Source organism: Protopterus annectens, chromosome 12.part0 (genome assembly GCF_019279795.1).
Source record: "Protopterus annectens isolate FY-2018-M chromosome 12.part0, PAN1.0, whole genome shotgun sequence".
Classification (NCBI taxonomy): domain Eukaryota; kingdom Metazoa; phylum Chordata; order Ceratodontiformes; family Protopteridae; genus Protopterus; species Protopterus annectens.
Window position 1 is genome coordinate 479706087 of NC_056746.1, and position 7500 is coordinate 479713586.

At 37.2% G+C, this 7500-nt stretch overlaps 1 protein-coding gene across 1 annotated transcript in view; it reads left to right on the forward strand.

The window, feature by feature from the left end:
- LOC122816646 (GRB2 related adaptor protein) overlaps positions 1-7500 on the forward strand; it is a 526043-nt gene that overhangs the window by 517686 nt on the left and 857 nt on the right. The gene's annotated exons all lie outside the window — the stretch shown is intronic.

Sequence of the window (7500 nt, forward strand, 5' to 3'; positions counted from 1 at the left end):
GGGGACACGAGACAATTAATAGCATAATTTTATGCTACTATCAAGAGTGACACTTAATCCAGTGAAGCAGAGTATAGTGTGTGTTTCATGGACTGAAAGTAGTTTAATTATGGAGAACCCAGTGGGGTTTTTCTTTTCTATTTTTCTTAGTAAATCTGTTAGGAAGTTAGCAAGTGCAAGGGGAAGAAGGTGACATCATTTGTATAAGAAGACAGAAAGAGTAGAAGGATGGCTATTTAAAAGGTGGCATGTGGGTAATAGTGAGGGGAAGGATAAGGGTGAAGTGGAAGAATGTGTGGAAGTAACAGGAGATGGTAGGAAAATGTGAAAGAGTGACATCATGAAGATGGAAGGTGCAGAAATACAGAATAAGTATTTTTGAATAAGTTAGTCTTACTAGGACAACAGCCTCTTTTCAGATGATACCCAAGGTGGCATTACTGACTAAGTGGTATTACTGACTAAGGCAAATTTGACTAGGACACTGGGGAACTTCATCTAATTTATAGTTTATATATGGAATATAAGCTATATATTTGCTCAGGAAAGGATTACATCAAAGTCTGTTTTCAAATGCAAACATTGGAAAGAAAGGTGATTTTATTGACATGAGTGCTGATACTAATAAGAAAATATAATTCATTATTATTTTGAATGTTCTTTTTTTAAAAGATTTTTGCAGCCTTACTGCTGAGAGATGGAAAATGAAATAACAGAAACTTACTACATGTGAAAATGTGCTACAAGATATACAAACTATAACTGTGCCCACTGAATGGTGCACAGCAACAGTTATCCCACTCCACAAAGGGGGAGCCACCATGGACCCCAGGACCTATCACCCTATTAGCCTGACAAGCCTGGTCTGCAAGGCCATGGAACGCATCATCATGGAACTTATAAACAAAGACAATGGTAACCTCCAGACTCTGGACCTCACACAATTCAGGTTTGTGAAAGTCAGATCATGTCTCCTGAACCTGATTGACTTCTTTGAGGCAGTCACTAAAGTCATAGATGAGGGTAATGTGGTTCACACAGCCTATCTTGACCTCGCCAAGGCTTTCAACACCACCCCCCCCCATTCTGGAATTATAGATAAACTCACTAAACTATGTATAAATCCCTATGTCACAAGATGGGTTACCAACTGGCTCACTGGAAGAACCCACACTGTGAAAGTTTCAGACTCCAAATTCGACTTCAAACCAGTGACAAGTGGAGTACCACAGGGCTCAGTCTTGGGTCCTCTCCTATTTGGTGTCTGCTTCTCTGAAGTACAGGCTAACACAGAAGGTCTATGGCTAATGAAGTTCGCAGATTACTGCAAACAAGGAGCCATAGTCGAGTCCCCAAACAATGTGGACATCCTACAGAAGGGTCTCACTGAGACAGATACCTGGTGTCAGAGCCATGGCCTCAAGCTCAATGCCAAAAAGTGCATTGTCATCCTCTTTGGCAAAAAATTTTACCCATGAACTTCCACATAGGTGGTAGTCTACTTAATGCTGAATCGGTGATAAGAGACCTTGGGACCTAGGTGGACAGTAGTCTCTGAAAAAATGTACACCAAACCTCTAAACTGACAAAGGAACCACCAACAGCAAAAGCAAGTGAAGAAATAAAAAGGCAAGTTGGTTCCACCACAGCAAACCTTTAATAACTCAAAAAAACAGGGTAAGCGCTTTCACGAATGTCCTCCGCTTCATCAGACCATACAATAGCAAACAACCTACTAATGAGGCTATTTAAACACTGAACAGTCAATAGGGAGTGTAGGTTAACAGGCAGATTTAGCCCATTCATATCAAATGGGAAAACAGTCATAAATGTAGAATGTGTGCAAAATCTTGTAAAATATATAAATGAAAACTCACAATTACAATAAAAGTAACATAGCATCTAAAACTTATTTTATATATATATATATATATATATATATATATATATATATATATATATAAAATGTATATAAAAACATTAACCATGTGTTTTTATATATATATATATATATATATATATATATATATATATATATATATATATATATACAAAAGAATTAAAACTTAACACATCACATTAGCCAATGCAGTACTTACTCATAAATAAATTCATGTAGAAGGTATACCTACTTATAGAGAGTGTACCAACTAATAAAAGAGATCAGTGTTTGAGAGCTCTAGCTTTGAGAAATGGTTTTAACGACACTTTGCTATTCAGGCCTGGGGGCTTATCAGCCTGAAAACGCATAATCCATTTCAGTTCAACAGTTTCAGTTTTATTACTGAGATCACCACCTCTAATACTACTATGTAAAATTTCCAAAACAAAAAACTTGAACTTGTGTGTGGTACCTTCATTAGCAACATGCATGGCCAGAGCACTAGTTCCTTTAGCATTTCTAATGTCCCTGAGGTGCTCCAAAATTCTATCTTTAAATGCTCTTTTGGTTTTACCAATGTAGAATGAAAACCATACAATGCAGAAGCAAAAATACACAACGTTCTTAGTGTGGCAATCAGCATAGAAGGTTGTGTCTATCTCAAAGCCTAACTGTGGATGTGCAAATAACCCTCCAACATGTATGCATGCACAGGCCGTACATCTCCTGCAGGCATATGTCCTCATTCTCTCAGAGTAAACTCAATCTTGATGTCCTAAAGGTTTGTAACAAAGCTGGTTCTTGAGGGATCTATTATTTCTAAAGGTGAAATGAGGTTGGTAGCCTATCACTCCTTTCAGTTCTTGAACTGTCGAACGAATATCCCAGTTGTTCCTGATCACATCGCAAACCATGCGTATATTGCTAGCAAAAGTTAAGGGCATTCTAATCCCCACCTCATTGTCAGTTGTAGAACCAGTTGGATTATTTACATCACTTACAACATTAATCTGGGTATTGGACTCAATGTTCATGAAATAGAGTCTACATCTCCCCTTCCTCTCTCTCCAAGCTTCACTGATCTGGATGTCAATAATTGCATGTTTATAACCCCTTTTGATAAATTCTTCCTTCAGTTTAGCTAAAGCCAATGTTAGCTGTGCATCATTGCTATGGAGATGCATCATCCGAAAGATCTGCCCTCTCAAAACTTTGAGCTTGGTATAATTGGGGTGCATACTACTATTATGTAGTATGTTATTCCTCCTAACATTCTTCCTGTACAGAGTAGTGGAAATGGAGTGTAGAGCATCTTTACTTACTTTCACATCCAAAAACTCTATCTCATCCGATGAGTATGTGTAAGTGAATTTCAAAAAAAATCATTCAAGCCATTCAAATAATGCAAAAACTGTAGTAGCTTCTCCTCTGTATCTTGCCTTAGCATAAAAATATCATCCACAAAATGTTTAAACCATTTTATCGAAGCACAATATCTGTTATTGGAAATGACAAATTTGGTCTCCCAGTTAACAAGTGATAGATTGGCATAGCTGTTGGCACATGCAGTGCCCATTGCCACATCAACCTTCTGGTTGTAAAAAGTGTCAGTGAAAATAAATGCATTATTCTCAAGAATAACCTCTAAAAGGGTACAAATGAGTTTAACTTTATCAGTGGAAAAACCATTAGCACAAAGTACTTTCCTAACATTTTCTATGCCCTAGCTGTCAGAGATAACAGTAAATAAAGAGGCTACATCTAATGTGACGAAAAAACATGAGCCCACCATAACATCAAAATAACTGCTTAACTCATTAAGAAACCCCTTAGTGTCTTTAAGAATAGTATGACAATTGTCTAGAACTGTATGAAGATTCTTCTCTAAAAAATCAAAAGTGGTTCTGTTACCCAGCCTCTGCTAGATACAATAGGTCGCATGGGTGGATAATTCAAATCCTTATGTACCTTAGGGAGGCCATACACAACGGGGACAACTGGTTGATCCACTTTAGGTTTTGTACACATTCTATATTTATGACTGTTTTCCCACTTGATATGAATGGGTTAATTCTGCTTGTTAACCTACATTCCCTATTGGCTGTTCAGTGTTTAAATAGCCTTATTAGTAGGTTGTTTGCTACTGTATGGTCAGATGAAGTGGAGGACATCTGGGACAGTAGTTTCTCGTTTGATAATCACATCGCCACAGTAGTCAGGAAATCCTTCTATGTGGCACATCTCATCACAAAAGGGCTCTCATCCAAGAAAAAAGAGGTCATTGTTCCCCTCTACTTGTTACTTATTAGACCCATTATAGAGTACAATGCCCCTTTTGGAATGTACCTCACAAGACATTTACAACAGCTGGAAAGGCCGCAGAAGTACCTCACAAAGAGGATTACCAGCCTCAAACAGATGCTCTATGCTGACTGTCTCAAAAAACATCAGCTTTACTCCGTAGCATATTGCCTACTCTGAGATGATCTCTGCCTAACATACAAAGCTATGTCAAACCCAGAGATGTTGGACATGCTACACCTAAAGAAATCCCAGTCCCTCCGAGCTACATGGTCTAAGGACCTAAACCTTGTCCCCATAATAAACAGGACATGCTGGAGGGATGGATTCCTGTCCCAGAGACTTCCTATACTCTGGAACAAGCTACCCATCTACGTCAAGCAGAGTTCCTCATTAGCACTCTTCAAGAAAAATCTTGATTGAGTGGATGGGAAATAGAAAATTCACCCCAAGGATCACTTTTGTGCCTCTGCTCGACAGGGGCACAGGAAATAACTTTTTTGGGTGGCGTAAGCCAGGGAACCTTGTTGGCTAGGCTTACTTAGGCTCTTGGGCCGATAACCTATACCTATCTATGAACCTATGATAATACCAACGGTGGTTGGAAGATAATAGTTTGGTATTATAGTGCTATATATGGAACCCCATTTTTTTTTCAAAAAAGTGTTTTTTTTAGGAGTCTAAATTAATGAGTGGCTACACTAAGTGTTCATTAAGTACACATGATCTGTATTCAAGAACATCCCTACTGTATTTTTTGTGCTGTCTATTTATGCAGAAAGACTAAGTGTAGACATAGTCTACACATTGTGGTAACCTTTATGAATCCTCATGATATTAAAGGTTGCAAGAAAATCAATAGAAAATTAAAATTAAGAGGAAGAAGGTGGAAGTTATCTTGTGTTGTCTCTTCATTCAGAATGGTGTGCACTTAGTGTAGGCATTAATTAATCCAGCCCTTGGTTTATATTTTTTATGTTATCAAACAAATAAAACATTCTGGAGTTAGGGAAAAGGTGCCCCTCGGTGAATGGAAAAATCTGTAGGAGTGATATATTTTTGCTTTATTAATTTAGTGAGAGATTATGTTGTTATTGCTGTTTCTGTCTTTAATAATTTGTATTTTGTGGTATTTTTTACTTCATTTTTGATTTTGTGTTGATGTCAAAATAGTAGAAGCACTAGCACATAGGCATAACAGCCTATGGAGGTTGTTGTTTTGCCATGCACTCTGTAAAAAATATGTTATGATACATGAATGCACAGTTTAAGGCATTCACTAATTACCAGCAGATCCATAACTAAGGTGAGCTGTAGGGTGATACTTCCTTGAGTGCAAGTTGTTAGGGATATGTTAGGCAGTTACTAATGAGATGTTACTGGAATACTGACGTTATTTTAAGAAGTGTCGAATGATAATGCTGACTCTTGAATTAATTTATTTAGTAGCTTTGTGTAGTTATAACTGTAGAAAGGAGCTTAAGTTTTTTTTTTCTTTTTTTTTTAATCAGCCATGGGGGAAATTTTTTTATTGGCCCTCATCTTTAGGCTGAGACGGTCATCAGTCTGGGTGGCAGATAACCTAGCTACTGCTCTAATTTCCAGTCTACTACTAGGCACACCTGACAGTGCCCTTCTTACAAATATACTTAGCAATTTATCTGAATAAATTTCTAAAAGCAGTTTGCAGTTATTATGACTGCACTCATGAAGCACGCATTTCTCAGAATGAAACCATACTGGTCCCTTGACTGTACTGGACTGATCACAAGGTATTAATGTACCTGCAGTCTTAGCATATGGTAAGTAATCTGTTTGCTACACCTCATTACACTAACACTGGGAAACCAGTTAAAAAATATATATTTGTTATATTGACTTGGATCATCTAGGGGGCAGCCAGGGCCTTATCTCACTATGTCAAAGAGCCAGGCTAAGCCTGTGCTTTCCTATGTGAGCTGTTTCCAGTATATAACATAGCCAATAATGTTTTTGTCTCCTGGTTAAACTGTGAGTCAGTGTCTGATTCTACTGCTATTTTCATTGTTACACATGTCAGAAAGAACCATAAGCTTTTATTGTGAAAAGATCTATGCTTATAAATGTGCACATTTTTATAGTACTATAATTTATTTTACCGGTCATTTTGATCTATGAGAAGTATCTTGTCTTGTCTTGAGTTTATTAACTCAAAGTAATAACAAACTTTGGGAACATACCTCTGACTGGACAGGGATGGAAAGATAAGCCCTTCATGGCACTTCCCTTTATCCAGTTGTGTTTAATCATGTTTCCACCAAAGTCCCCATTACAGCTATTTCTTGGGTTTCTAAATATGCTGATGACGTTGACTAATGTTGTGGTTACATCACTAAATGATGTCATTCTCTTTAACAACTGCATAGACATCATCCATTAATAAAGCACCAAAGTTTTCGTGTCAGTGTTCAGAAGTGTTAAGGTTATGACCCCAGATAATTACAGTTTTGTTATCCAAGTTAAGCTTAACAATGTTATACTATGTAAGACAAAAATGATGGGAGATCTGATATACTAATTTCAAGCAAATTTACCTTCAGGGAGAATGTCACTTTTGTCAGGAGCAAGGCATTTTAGTTAACAGGTCACTCTCAAAGTTTCAGCTGAAGAACTTATTGTACTAAATGGATTGTTCAAATCAGTAATTCAACTGCTACTCAAATATGATTACTTATTTTGTTGTTATAGAAGCAGAGGACTCCAGCTGTTGAAAAAATGTTAGTGTGTGCAGAGGGATGGTATTAATTTCCAGGGTTTATTGTATGCAGTTTTTTAGTCTAAGTTCTTGCTACATTTGGGGAAGATTCTGTCTGTTATACAAGGCTCTTAATTGTGAAGTTTAAAGAGTGACAAAAGAGTTAGAACAACGTATAAATTCTAAAATAGTTGAACACTGTAATTATTTATTTGTGATGTCAATAAATAAGACCAATAAACATTCTGCGTACATGTACTTGTGGGTCAGATTTCCTTTACATATCAAGACATCTTCCTTAACTGGATTTAAAAATTAGCGTGGTTCATGGGCTGCCAAGGGTACAAATACATTTGGAGTACAGCAGTCTGCCTTCTACATTTTTTTAGATCAGATCATAGGACTCTCTGTCTATAAACCTATGAATTTATGAGGTGTGTGAAAAGCTGTTTGCAGGACCTTACCAAGCTCTTGTTTGTGTCTTCCCTCTCTACAAATGGTGATTCAGACTTTGTCAGACTGGAAAGACAGCAGTTTTGTAGATCAGACTGGGGGTAGTACTGACCTGAGTATTTAACAACCC